Below are 15,921 nucleotides of genomic sequence, written 5' to 3' on the forward strand. Positions count from 1 at the left end.
AAAAGAAGGGTGTAGGAACTCTCAAATCCCGCTGCCCTCACCTAAAACTTCTAAATTCAAGTTCCACAGACCAGACCTCATTTTTCCCTTGTCTTACCTATCCCTGCTGCCAGAGCCTACCACCTAAAGCAGCTATGAGGGAAGGGCTGGGTGTAGAAAGATGACAGGGGTGTGGTTTATAATTCTTTCAACTGAGCCTGGAAATTAGAAATAGTAGGCATAGAAGAAATGCTGCGGAAAAGGCTATCTTTGTTAAAATTAGTTTTTCCAGTAATACCTTTGCAATGGTAACCATAATAAACAGATCATTATTAAAATATAAAGAGCCTTGGGATAGGAGTAACTGAATAAGATCTAGTTGCTGAGATTTCTGTAAGTGAAATGAAAGGTCTTTGAAAACTGGGTAAGTTTTCCTGGATTTAGACTTGGTACAAATTAAACAATTGCAGTACATTTTCCAGAACTTAACAGTCTATGTACTTTTAAGGTTGTCCATAGGCCCTCCGCAAGCTCTCCGAGCTTTCTTGTCGGGTACCTGGGGACCGCAGGTGTCGGTCCTCCGCCTCGGGGAAGAGAAGCCGGGGCTAACCGTGGAAGTCGCAGCTGGTGGCGGGGGCAGCAGCTTGAGTCCTTGCCGTTTCTGGCAGGTCGCGCGTCTCCGGGTTTGAGCTGCAGGGAAACCACATGAGTTTTGCACCTTCTCCAACGTTTAACCCTCAACAACCCTGTGAGCTCTGCCTGCCCAGGCCTCTTACCTCCTCCAGAGGAGCAAAAGGAAATGACCAGGTTTCAGGAGGCAGTGACATTCAAGGATGTAGCCGTGGTCTTCACCAAGGAAGAACTGGGGCTGCTGGATGCTGCGCAGAGTAAATTGTACCAAGATGTGATGGTGGAGACCTTCAGGAACCTGCTCTCTGTGGCACACAGGAATCAAAATGAGATAGAGACTCTTCAAGAAGTAGCATTAAGGGTTGTGGGATGGCCTATCCTGCTGAAGAGGTTCCCTATGGCTGATGTGGGAGAGGAATCAGACTGTCTTCAACCATCCTGTGAAAACTTTTGCAATACTCATGTTGCAGAATAAAATGGAGAAGACATTTGGTCAACCAAGATGGTAGTGTAAGATGCTTCAGAATACCATTCCCCTACAGAATCCTTGAAACACTAGCAAAAACTGGCAAAGCAAAATCCTAAGAGCTCTGGAAAAGTTAAAGGGTACCAGTAACTTGGTGAGCACAGTATCAAGAAAAGAAAACTTAATGACTGTAGGAGAAGCTTGTGGTGGCCTTGCCTGCCCTTTCCCAACCCCTCCCTTATGTGGTGTGTAGGCGGCCTGTGTTCTGATTATGGGTCCCTGGCCCTGTGCTAAAGGGAGTAGAGAACCCCTCTGTGCATATTGGGGTGCCTGTGTGTCACTGCTAATCTATTAGGTAGTAACATGAAGGACTAAACCAGAAAACTCATGTCTGGCTCAGCTCTTTAAAACGTGCCTGGCAGGCAGAAGCAGCTTGTGGACAGCTGTAAGACTATCAAATCGAAGTGGCTGGGGAAAAGGGTAACTGGCTTCAAGAAATAAAATAGAACACCCAGGAGAGAGGGGAAAATATATTCCATAAGGAGTAGAGGGGGCATTTCATTCCCTGTAAATGGTGGGAATTCCTAAGGTCATGAGTGCACGCCCAGGACAAGATGTATGCTTAGAAAATACAAGTCCTCACTTTTCTATGGGTTCATCTTGGAGGACTAAACTCTGAATGAGAGCACCAGGAAACACATAGCCAATTTGCAAAGCCTGAAAGTAATTTGCTTTGTTTTTTGCTGTAAACTGGTACTGAAAGAAATATCTGTCATATCACTAGCTGCATACATATTTTAGAGACAACTCAAGGACTAAATTCCAGAGCTAACACATGAAAATATTAAATATATAGTGTGCAGAAAGAGTATGGGACAAAGAAACAGGAAATGATTGCCCAAAAAAGGAATAAGATAAAACTTCTGAAACTATCTTTTAAAAAATGATCTTTTAATGTACTCAAAGAACTCAAGTATATTGAGAAAATGATATATGGACAAAATTAGAATCACAATAAATGAGAGCAATTATAAACAGGAACCAATCAAACTACTTTAGTTGAAGACCATAATAATGAAAGTGAAAATTTTCGTAGAAGAATAGAACACCAGATTGGAGTTGGCAGAAGAAAGAATCAATGAACTAAATAAGATAAGAAATTGTGATTCAGGCTGGGAAGCAGAAAGAGGAAAAGTGAACAGGGTCTGGAGACCTATGTGACACCATGCACTATATGAGTCCCAGAGGAGAAGAAAGAGAGGAAGCTACAGAAGGAATACTCAAAGACACGATGACAGAAAACTTGCCAAATTTAATGAAAGACATGGACATACACATTGAAGTCTCTGAAGATAAAGTTTTAAAATACAGACAGTATCATCCTTTACCCTGTATTCTGATTCACCTTATTCCTAACCAGATTGGTTTCATTCATAGCTCTAATAGATGTCTGATCTCCAAAAAAAAAAAAAAAAAAAAAAAAAAAAAAAAAAAAAAAAAAAAAAAAAAAAAAAAAAAAGGTTGTCCATAGTTTTAGGATATTATGAGAACAAAGAGATTATTTTAACCTACAATAGAGGAAATAAAAAACAAATACAGCTACAAAGTTGCAGTGGCAAAGTCTAATCCAATTCCTGAAGATTTTTTGAATTGAATAAATGCAATTTTATTTTGCTGAAGTATGTTCTCCCTAAATTTATACAGGCTTACTGATAAAATATGCTAGTATTATAAGTACATTATCAAGATTCCTCTTAAAAATAGCCTAACTAGGCAGGTTGTAAAAACTAAGGAATGTACCCTGTGATGATGACACATATAAAATGTAATAAAAAAGAAAGATACGCTGATGCTACAAATATATCCTATTTAAGAAATCCGTCAAGTTTAGTAATTAATATAAAAGAAATTTTTGTAACCTTAATTACCTAGATTTCAAAGAATCTGGCTTTTTAATTACTTTGCCATTTGTTACCCCAGTATGTGAAAGAATTTAAATTTGTTGTGGCTTTGTTATGGTCAGTCAGTATATTTTGTGAGTATATTACATAATCAGGTTGGTAAGTGCTGTCATGAATGGGAGAGAGATAATTCTTAGCTTCAGAGAGTTTATATTCAAGTTAAAATATGGGGGAGGAAGATGGCAGATTAGGAGAGACAGGGCAAAAAATCATCTCCATGAAAAATGCTATAAAAAAACAAAGTGCCCCAGAATGCCAGTTCCAGCAATGCACCAGCTGGCCAAGGTCTGCTAAATCCACAGGGACTGTGCACTTGGTGAATCTGAGAGTCTGCATTCTGAAGTGAGTGAGTGAGCCTTCTGAGGAACAGGCAGCCACACTGCAGTCCGGAGAAGGTAGGGATTGGCATTTGGAGAGGGGTATTGGCATTTGGAGAGGGATTAGTTTAAAAACCCAAAAGAGGCTCTGGAACCAGCAGTGAGAGCTGCACAGTGAGGCATGGTGGGAACTGCTTCCCCACCACCCATGTGCACACCTCAATATCTGGCATGGACGATAGCCTTTCACACACCCACAGCTAATTGTCTTGGAGCTGGGAAGGCAGAGGTCAGTGAAAAGGGGGAAAATAACCATGCCCCATATAGCCATCTTCCTGGCAGGCTGGGAATGCTCCTGCCTCTCACTGCAGCCCAGAGCTGCACCACACAACCCAGCATGGCAGGAAGTGTTTCCAGCAACACGTGCACATGCTTCAAGATCTGGCATGAATGATAGCCTTTAGCACACCCATAGATAATTGTCCCAGAGTTAGAAAGGTGGAGGTCCACGAAAAAGCAAAAATAATCACACCTCATACAGCCATCTTTTCAGTGGGCTTGGAATGCCCCTGAGTGATGCAGCAGCCCAGCACTTCCCTTGTGGCTTGCACTCACCTATGACATTGCACTGTCTTCCCTTCATGGAGGCCCTTGGAGGCAGGAATGCATGGAAGTCCCAGGAACCATACACCAATACCAGGGACTTGTGGGTCTGTGGCAGAGACAGACTGTGGGGAGACTGAAGTGAAAGGTTGGACTCCAGCAGCTGTAAGTCTCCAGAAACACTTGGGAGATTTGATTATTAAAGCTGCCCTCTTTTCCTAACTGCTCAGACACAGCCCCACATTCAAGGTGAGCAGTACTGCCTACACATGGAAATTTGGTGCACCAATTTGACTCCCACAAGATACAGACCTCCACCCACCACAAAGACAAAGTTGGGAAGAACTGGCTTGAGGGGAACAGGTGGCTTGTGGATGCCATCTGCTGGTTAGTCAGAAAAAGTGTACTCCACTAAGCTGTAGCTCTGAAAAATTAAAGATATTTGTTCAAAGAAGCTTACATATCCTAAAGGAACCCTATCAAGATAAGCAAATGCCAAGAAACCAAAAACAACAGAAAATTTTAAAGCATATGAAGAAAGCGGAAGATATGGATAAACCAAACCCAAACACCCAAATCAAAAGATTAGAGGAAACACAGTATTTGGAGCAATTAATCAAAGAACTAATGACAAACAACCAGATCATGGCACAGGATATAAATGACATGAAGAAGACCATAGAAGAGCATAAAGAAGAATTTGCAAGAGTAAATAAAAAATAAATGATCTTATGGAAATAAAAGAAACTGTCTAAACTGGATACTCACAGTACTAGATTGGAGGAAGTTGAACAGTGAATCAGTGAGCTCAAAGAGGACAGAGCAGAGAGTGAAAGAACAAAAGAAAGAATGAGGGAAAACATTGAAAAAATCTAAATGAATCTCAGGGATATGATAGACAATGTAAAATGCACAAATATAAGAATCATTGGTGTTCCAGAAGGGGAAGAGAAGGGTAAAGGTCTAGGAAGAGTATTCAAAGAAATTGTTGGGGAGAACTTCCCAAACCTTCTAAACAATATAAATACATAAATCATAGATGCCCAACAAACTCCAAACAGAATGAATCTAAATAAACACACTCCGAGACATATTCTGATTAGACTGTCAAATGCTGAAGAGAAGGAGTAAGTTCTGAAAGCACCAAGAGACAAGGAATTCACAAAAAAAGGAAACAGCATAAGACTAAGCAGTGACTACTCAGTGGCTACCATGGAGGTGAGAAGGCAGTGGCATGACATATTGAAAATTCTGAAAGAGAAAAATTGCCAACTAAGAATTCTTTATCCAGCAAAGGTCTCCTTCAAATTTGAGGGAGAGCATAAATTTTTCACAAACAAATGCTGAGAGAATTTGCTAACAAGAGACCTGCCCTACTTGAGAAACTAAAGGGAGCCTTATTGACAGAGAAACAAAGAAAGGAGAGAGAGGTAAGGAGAAAGGTTCAGAACTAAAAAGATACAGTATGGATACATTAAAGGACATTAAAAGAGAGAGGAGAAAAATACATCTGACAAACATAAGCCAAAGGATAGGATGACTATTCAAGAAATGCCTTCACAGTAATAACATTGACTGTAAATGGAATAAAATCACAAATTAAAAGATACACATTGGCAGAATGGATTAAAAAATATGAATCATCAATATGTTGCATCCAAGAGACTCATCTTAGACACAGGAACTCAAGGAAATTGAAAGTGAAAGGATGGAAAAAAATATTTCATGCAACCAACAGCCAAAAGAAAGCAGAAGTAGCAATATTAATCTCAGATAAAATAGACTTTAAATACATATGAGAGACAAAGAAGGCCACTACATACTAATAAAGGGACAATTCAGCAAGAAGAAATAACAATCATAAATGTTTATGCACCCAATCAAGATGCCCCAAAACACATGAGGCAAACATTAGCAAAACTAAAGGAAGCAATAGATGTTTGCACAATAATTGTGGGAGACTTCAACACATCACTCTCTCCTATAGATGGATCAACCACACAGAAGACGAGTAAGGAAATTGGAAACCTAAACAATCTGATAAATGAATTGGATTTAAAAGACATATATAGAACATTACATCCCAGATCACCAGGATACACATTCTTCTCTAGTGCTCACAGAACTTTCTCCAGAATACATCATATGGTGGGCCATAAAACAAGCCTCAACAAATTTTAAAAAATTGAAATTATTCAGAGCATATTCTCCAATCATAATCTAATACAATTAGAAGTCAATAACCATCAGATACTTAGAAAGTTCAAAAATACCTGGAGGTTAAACAACACACTCCTAAACAATCCATGGGTTAAAGGAGAAATAACAAGAGAAATTACTAAATATATAGACACGAATGAAAACAAGAACACAATGTATCAAAACCTATCGGATGCAGCAAAAGAGGTACTGAGGGGGAAATTTATAGCTCTAAATGCATACATTAAAAAGGAACAGGGCGGGGCAAGATGGCGGACTGGTGAGCTGTATGTTTTAGTTACTCCTCCAGGAAAGTAGGTAGAAACCCAGGAACTGCGTGGACTGGACACCACAGAGCACTCTGACTTTGGGCATACTTCATACAACACTCATGAAAACGTGGAACTGCTGAGATCACCGAAATCTGTAAGGTTTTGTGGCCAGGGGACCTGCACCCCTCCCTGCCAGGCTCAGTCCCGTGGGAGGAGGGGCTGTCAGCTCCAGGAAGGACGAAGGGAGAACTGCAGTGGCAGCCCTTATCGGAAACTCATTCTACTGATCCAAACTCCAACCATTGATAGACTGAGACCAGACACCAGAGAATCTGAGAGCAGCCAGCCCAGCAGAGAGGAGACAGGCATAGAGCAAAAAAAAAACAACACGAAAAACTCCAAAATAAAAGCGGAGGATTTTTGGAGTTCTGGTGAACATAGAAAGGGGAAGGGCAGAGCTCAGGCCCTGATGTCCATATGCAAATCCCAAAGAAAAGCTGATCTCTCTGCCCTGTGGACCTTTCTTTAATGGCCCTAATTGCTCTGTCTCTTAGCATTTCAATAACCCATTAAATCTCTGAGGAGGGCCCTTTTTTTTTTTTAATCCTTTTTTCTTTTTCTAAAACAATTACTCTAAGAAGCCCAATACACAAAGCTTCAAAGACTTGCAATTTGGGCAGGTCAAGACAAGAGCAGAACTAAGAGAGCTCTGAGACAAAAGGCAATAATCCAATGGCTGAGAAAATTCACTAAACACCACAACTTCCCAAGAAAAGGGGGGTGTCTGCTCACAGCCATCATCCTGATGGACAGGAAACACTCCTGCCCATCGCCAGGCCCATAGCCCAGGGCTGCCCCAGACAACCCAGTGTGACGGAAGTGCTTCAACTAACAGGCACACACCACAAAACTGGGTGTGGACATTAGCCTTCCCTGCAACCTCAGCTGATTGTCCCAGAGTTGGGAAGGTGGAGCAGTGTGAATTAACAAAACCCCATTCAGCCATCATTGCAGCAGACTGGGAGCCTCCTTACACAGCCCAGCAGCCCAGAACTGCCCTGGGGGGGACGGCACTCACCTGTGACATAGTACAGTCATCCCTCAACAGAGAACCAGGGGGTGCACAGCCTGGAAGAGGGACCCACTTGCAAGTCTCAGGAGCCATACGCCAATACCAAGGACTTGTGGGTCAGTGGCAGAGACAAACTGTGGCAGGACTGAACTGAAGGATTAGACTATTGCAGCAGCTTTAAAACTCTGGGATCACCAGGGAGATTTGATTGTTAGAGCCACCCTTCCTCCCTGACTGCCCAGAAACATGACCCATATACAGGGCGGGCAACACCAACTACACACGCAAGCCTGGTACACCAATTGGACCCCACAAGACTCACTCCCCTACTCACCACAAAGGCTAAGCAGGGGAGAACTGGCTTGTGGAGAACAGGTGGCTCGTGGACGCCACCTGCTGGTTAGTTAGAGAAAGTGTACTCCACGAAGCTGTAGATCTGATAAATTAGAGATAAGGACTTCAATTGGTCTACAAATCCTAAAAGAACCCTATCAAGTTCAGCAAATGCCAAGAGGCCAAAAACAACAGAAAATTATAAAGCATATGAAAAAACCAGACGATATGGATAACCCAAGCCCAAGCACCCAAATCAAAAGCTCAGAAGAGACACAGCACCTAGAGCAGCTACTCAAAGAACTAAAGATGAACAATGAGACCATAGTACAGGATACAAAGGATATCAAGAAGACCCTAGAAGAGCATAAAGAAGACATTGCAAGACTAAATAAAAAAAATAAATGATCCTATGGAAATTAAAGAAACTGTTGACCAAATTAAAAAGATTCTGGACACTCATAGTACAAGACTACAGGAAGTTGAACAACGAATCAGTGACCTGGAAGATGACAGAATGGAAAATGAAAACATAAAAGAAAGAATGGGGAAAAAAATTGAAAAAATTGAAACGGACCTCAGGGATATGATAGATTATATAAAACGTCCAAATATAAGATTCATTGGTGTTCCAGAGGGGAAAAAAAAGGTAAAGGTCTAGGAAGATTATTCAAAGAAATTGTTGGGGAAAACTTCCCAAATCTTCTAAACAACATAAACACACAAATCATAAATGCTCAGCGAACTCCAAATAGAATAAATCCAAATAAACCCACTCCGAGACATATTCTGATCACACTGTCAAACACGGAAGAGAAGGAACAAGTTCTGTAAGCAGCAAGAGAAAAGCAATTCACCACATACAAAGGAAAGAGCATAAGACTAAGTAGTGACTACTCAGCAGCCACCATGGAGGCGAGAAGGCAGTGGCACGATATATTTAAAATTCTGAGTGAGAAAAATTTACAACCAAGAATACTTTATCCAGCAAAGCTCTCCTTCAAATTTGAGGGAGAGCTTAAATTTTTCACAGACAAACAAATGCTGAGAGAATTTGCTAACAAGAGACCTGCCCTACTGGAGATACTAAAGGGAGCCCTACAGACAGAGAAACAAAGAAAGGACACAGAGACTTGGAGAAAGGTTCAGTACTAAAGAGATTCGGTATGGGTACAATAAAGGATATGAATAGACAGAGGGGAAAAATATGACAAACATAAACCAAAGGATAAGATGGCTGATTCAGGAAATGCCTTCACGGTTATAACGTTGAATGTAAATGGATTAAACTCCCCAATTAAAAGATATAGATTCACAGAATGGATCAAAAAAAATGTACCATCAATATGTTGCATACAAGAGACTCATCTTAGACACAGGGACACAAAGAAATTGAAAGTGAAAGGATGGAAAAAAAATATTTCATGCAAGCTACAGCCAAAAGAAAGCAGGTGTAGCAATATTAATCTCAGATAAAATAGACTTTAAATGCAGGGATGTTCTGAGAGACAAAGAAGGCCACTACATACTAATAAAAGGGGCAATTCAGCAAGAAGAAATAACAATCGTAAATGTCTATGCACCCAATCAAGGTGCCACAAAATACATGAGAGAAACACTGGCAAAACTAAAGGAAGCAATTGATGTTTCCACAATAATTGTGGGAGACTTCAACACATCACTCTCTCCTATAGATAGATCAACCAGACAGAAGACCAATAAGGAAATTGAAAACCTAAACCATCTGATAAATGAATTAGATTTAACAGACATATACAGGACATTACATCCCAAATCACCAGGATACACATACTTTTCTAGTGCTCACAGAACATTCTCCAGAATAGATCATATGCTGGCATATAAAACAAGCCTCAATAAATTTAAAAAGATTGAAATTATTCAAAGCACATTCTCTGACCACAATGGAATACAATTAGAAGTCAATAACCAACAGAGACTTAGAAAATTCACAAATACCTGGAGGTTAAACAACACACTCCTAAACAATCAGTGGGTTAAAGAAGAAATAGCAAGAGAAATTGCTAAATATATAGAGACGAATGAAAATGAGAACACAACATACCAAAACCTATGGGATGCAGCAAAAGCAGTACTGAGGGGGAAATTTATAGCACTAAATGCATATATTAAAAAGGAAGAAAGAGCCAAAATCAAAGAACTAATGGATCAACTGAAGAAGCTAGAAAATAAACAGCAAACCAATCCTAAACCAAGTAGAAGAAAAGAAATAACAAAGATTAAAGCAGAAATAAATGACATAGAGAACAAAAAAACAATAGAGAGGATAAATATCACCAAAAGTTGGTTCTTTGAGAAGATCAACAAGATTGACAAGCCCCTAGCTAGACTGACAAAATCAAAAACAGAGAAGACCCATATAAACAAAATAATGAATGAAAAAGGTGACATAACTGCAGATCCTGAAGAAATTAAAAAAATTATAAGAGGATACTATGAACAACTGTATGGAAACAAACTGCATAATGTAGAGGAAATGGACAATTTCCTGGAAACATATGAACAACCTAGACTGACCAGACAAGAAATAGAAGACCTCGATCAACCCATCACAAGCAAAGAAATCCAATCAGTCATCAAAAATCTTCCCACAAATAAATGCCCAGGGCCACATGGCTTCACAGGGGAATTCTACCAAACTTTCCAGAAAGAACTGACACCAATCTTACTCAAACTCTTTCAAAACATTGAAGAAAATGGAACACTACCTAACTCATTTTATGAAGCTAACATCACTCTAATACCAAAACCAGGCAAAGATGCTACAAAAAAGGAAAACTACCGGCCAATCTCCCTAATGAATATAGATGCAAAAATCCTCAACAAAATACTTGCAAATCGAATCCAAAGACACATTAAGAAAATCATACACCATGACCAAGTGGGGTTCATTCCAGGCATGCAAGGGTGGTTCAACATAAGAAAATCAATCAATGTAATACAACACATTAACAAATCAAAAGGGAAAAATCAAATGATCATCTCAATAGATGCTGAAAAGGCATTTGACAAAATCCAACATCCCTTTTTGATAAAAACACTTCAAAAGGTAGGAATTGAAGGAAACTTCCTCAATATGATAAAGAGCATGTATGAAAAATCCATAGCCACATAGTACTCAATGGTGAGAGACTGAAAGCCTTCCCTCTAAGATCAGGAACAAGACAAGGATACCTGCTGTCTCCACTGTTATTCAACATTGTGCTGGAAGTGCTAGCCAGGACAATCCAGCAAGACAAAAAATAAAAGACATCCAAATTGGAAAGGAAGAAGTAAAACTGGCATTATTTGCAGATAATATGATCTTATATCTGGAAAACCCTGAGAAATCAACCACACAGCTACTAGAGCTAATAAACAAATTTAGCAAAGCAGCAGGATACAAGATTAATGCACATAAGTCTGTATTGTTCCTATACAATAGAAATGATCAAACTGAAGAGACCCTCAAGAAAAAGATATCATTTTCAATAGCAACTAAAAAAATTAAGCACCTAGGAATAAACTTAACCAAAGATGTAAAAGACCTATACAAAGAAAACTACATAACTCTACTAAAAGAAATGGAAAGGGACCTAAAAACTGGAAAAATATTCCATGTTCATGGATAGGAAGGCTAAATGTCATTAATATGTCAATTCTACCCAAACGCATCTACAGATTCAATGCAATCCCTATCAAAATTCCAACAGCCTACTTCACAGACTTGGAAAAGCTACTTATCAAATTTATCTGGAGGGGGAAGATGTCTCAGATTGCTAAAACCATTCTATAAACAGAAAAACTAAATGGGAGGACTTATACTCTCTGACTTTGAAACTTATTATAAAGCCACAGTAGTCAAAACAGCATGGTACTGGCCCAAAGATAGACATGTTAATCAATGGAATCGAATTGAGAATTCAGAGATAAATCCCCAGATCTATGGTAGACTGATCTTTAATAAGGCCCCCAAAACCACTGAACTGGGATGTAACAGTCTTTTCAACAAACGGTGCTTGGAGAGCTGGATATCCATATCCAAAAGAATGAAAAAGGATCCCTACCTCACACCCTACACAAAAATTAACTCAAAATGGATTAAAGACCTCAACATAAGAAGTACCATAAAACTCCATAGAAGATAATGTAGGGAAACATCTTCAGGACCTTGTATTAGGGGTCACTTCCTAGACCTTACACCCAAAGGACAAGCAACAAAAGAAAAAATAGATAAATAGGAACTCCTCAAGCTTAGAAGTTTCTGTACCTCAAAGGAATTTGTCAAAAAAGTGAAGAGGCAGACAACTCAATGGGAAAAAGATTTGGAAACCATGTATCTGACAAAAGACTGATATCTTGCATATATAAAGAAATCCTACAACTCAATGACAATAGTACAAACAGCCCAATTACAAAATGGGCAAAAGATATGAAAAGAAAGTTCTCTGAAGAGGAAATACAAATGGCCAAAAAACACACGAAATAGTGTTCAGCTTCACTAGCTATTAGGGAGATGCAAATTAAGACCACAATAAGATACCATCTCATACCAATTAGAATGGCTGCCATTAAGCAAACAGGAAACTACAAATGCTGGAGAGGATTTGTAGAAACTGGAAGTCTTACTCGTTGTTGGTGGGTCTGTGTAATGTTACAGCCACTCTGGGAGACAGTCTGGTGGTTCCTTAGGAAACTAGATGTAGAGTTACCCTTTGATCCAGCAATCGCACTTCTTGGTATATACCCAGAAGATCTGATAGCAGTGACATGAACAAATATCTGCACGCCAATGTTCACAGCAGCATTATTCACAATTGCCAAGAGATGGAAACAACCCAAATGTCCTTCAGCAGATGAGTGGATAAATAAAATGTGGTATATTCACATGATGGAATACTATGCAGCTGTAAGAAGGAACGATGTCGTGAAACATACGACAACATGGATGAACCTTGAAGTCATAATGCTAAGCAAAATAAGCCAGGCACAAAAAGAGAAATACTATATGTTACCACTAATGTGAACACTGAAAAATGTAAAATAAATGGTTTATAATGTAGAATGTAGGGGACCTAGCAATAGATAGCAATTAGTGAAGGAATGATAATCTAATAAGAGATAAACTATCATGGGTAAATTTAACATTCTGGGAATGCTCAGGAATGACTATGATTTGTTAATTTCTGGTGGGTATGATAGGAACAAGTTAACAGAAATGTAGTTATCTGTTTTTCTTATTCCTTTCCTGAATTATAGTCTGTATATTTTCTTGGGGTAGAATAGGAACATGTTGGAAGTAATGCTAGGATATTTGTTATTCAAGGATATTTGTTTTTTCTTAATATATACACTTGTACCTGGACACAGTGAAAGACAGGGTATTTAAAGTACCTGCTGATTATCCTAATAAGGAAATAAAAATGCAGGAAGAATTTTAAAAAGCAGATAAATTAAAAAATGACTTAAGAAGACATCAGAGAAGAGGTGACATGTATAATACCTTTGAATAAGAAAGTAGCATTTAAATGAATAAAGCTTTGAACTAGTTTCTCAAGAAGCCATAACTTAATATTGTGAACTAACATATTCCTGGTGTCACTTAGAACTGGAAATAATGTTGAAAGTTTTTAGGTTTTCCTGGATCTAAGTCCCTTAATTATTAAAGAACTGGCTATATTTCAAATTTGGGCTGGATTAGACTAACAAATATTAGGCATATTGTAAAGTGATCATTTGTGTGCTGTGAGTATAAAGTACATCAATGACTGGCTGCATTCCAAACCTAAACATAAATTTTAACTTCTTCCATTATGTTATAGTATCTCTCTCTCTACTCCCTTCAGAATACTCTTATTGGAAGACAGTATGCATGTTCAAAGTGCTTCATAAATTTGGTATCAAATTTAATTCTAATTGTATGCCATCTGAATAAGACTATAGGTGGGATAGATAGAATTTTTATTTTCCATACCACAGTGACCATATTTGCTAATTAAAGTAAATTGTGCTTGTTGTAGTCATTGCTGACTATAAGCCCTGAATGCATATGGAAAGTTGTAAAGGGTTTACAGAAGTGAATTCTGTCTGTCGTACTCAATGCTGACCAAAAGGAATGGATTCTCCATCCTAGGAAATATGTATGAAGGTGACCTGAAGTTAAAAGGAGTGAGAAACATGATGTGAGCAGGAAAATGGAGAAATGATTCAGAAATATAAAACAAACAAAAAAACAAGATAGAAACTTTGCTCCTAAAGACACACTCTTGATAAATCCTCAAGCTCTCTTGTATTTATACGTGTTGCTTTTTTGGTTAAACCATCGGAAGCCTTTATTCTAACCTGATGTAGTCATATCCTCCTGCTTTACCCAGGGAAAGCCCATTCCTCCTTTAGGTCTCATAAAAGCTGAGCCCTCATTGGTAATGATATTTGTAAAGGAACCAATAGAGAAGAAAAACAAAGTACTATATAATAGTTTCATGAAAGGAGACTATGTGGAGTAAGAGAAACTTAACTCAGGCATAACCATCTTTTCTTAGATTTGCTAACATGAATGGAGACAAAATGAAGTAATGAAAGAATTGGTAATAAAAATATTATCATTAGTAATCATAGATTAAAGAATCTTTCAAACAACTCTAATCAACCCATGAATCTTAGAGACAACTTAGAGAAATACAAACCAATGTCAACGGCCCAGTTTTGGTGTTTAAGGGATTCCCTAGAATCCTAATTTCTGTCCTACATGACCCTCATTCCACCATGACTGGCTCATTCCCACTTCCTTCCCCCTGAAGAATGCCTTTTCCATCCAAGACCAAAGACACCTGTGCTTTCATTGAAGGGGAGGTTGAAAGTAATCCATAATAAGAAAAAATACCTATGTAAATGATAGCCTCAGTTAAAATGTGCATAACAGTTATAACTTTCCATTTAGTTATTACAGTTTTCTCTTCATTTGACTATGAGTTGAACAATCTGGAAATGACTAAACATTCATATTAAAATATAAATATCTAATAGTTATTTTACCTAAGTCAAATATTGATACTTACATCTTAATTATATTCTGAGGAAGAAAATATGGCCCAATAATCAAAAATATAATGAGACAAATATGACGAAGACTATAGGTGATTTGACTATAGAAGAAAAGAATCAGAGAACTCACTCATCTCCCAGATAAACTGCAATTTGCATTTTGGGAAACTATGAAAATGCTCCTAGTCACAAGTACCAGAATCAACTGAGAGACCAGTGACACTGAGGGAGGATTTAAACCACAAAATGTGGCAACAATATAATCTTTGTTCATAAAGGGACACTCCGAAAGGTCTGGTACCAATATTACATCATTCTTGGGGACAGTTGTTGGGAGAAAATAGGACTGTATGATCAAATAATTGTTTTCTCTCCCCAGAACCAGGTTGCATATTTCCACTTTCTCTATTTTCATTGTATGTGAAATGTCACCTCTGACCTTAGCAGGAATTCAGGTCAGAGTTTGGCTTCAGAAGTGGGTTCAAAAAAGGAGGGACAATGAGGGACTGTTCAGTGTTTGAAGATCTTTTTTTATCAGGGCCTTACATCTTTCCAACCTCAAACTCAGGAGCCCCTTCTCTGCTTGTTCATGCAACTGGCTTCCTTTTAAAGGGGAAGACCAACCCTGAGTCTCTCAGGCCTGAAAAGCTTTCTCCATCTTCCCCTCTATTCCTGAGTCTTCTCACCACTTCATGTCAATGATTCTTCAAGATGTGACTGACCTTCCTTGAGTGGCCTCAGATTCTGCAGTTTGCACTGGAAATCCCCAAACATATATAGTTTGCTGCCATCCAAAAGGCAAATGGCAGTGCTTATGACAGGAGCGCTCAGTAATTTATGGTAAGGGAGTCAAGAAGGCACAATGGAAGGTTTGGGAGGCAAGGAGGAATGGGTGTTTGGTCAGATTCAGGATGCAGAATTCTTTGTATTTATACATGTTGCTTTTTTTTGTGGAGATGAGTCTGTGTGTTTTATGACTGTCAAGGCTCATACATCAAGATGAGACATGGCATCAGTGGATAAA

Source organism: Choloepus didactylus, chromosome 4 (assembly GCF_015220235.1).
Source record: "Choloepus didactylus isolate mChoDid1 chromosome 4, mChoDid1.pri, whole genome shotgun sequence".
Classification (NCBI taxonomy): Eukaryota; Metazoa; Chordata; class Mammalia; order Pilosa; family Megalonychidae; genus Choloepus; species Choloepus didactylus.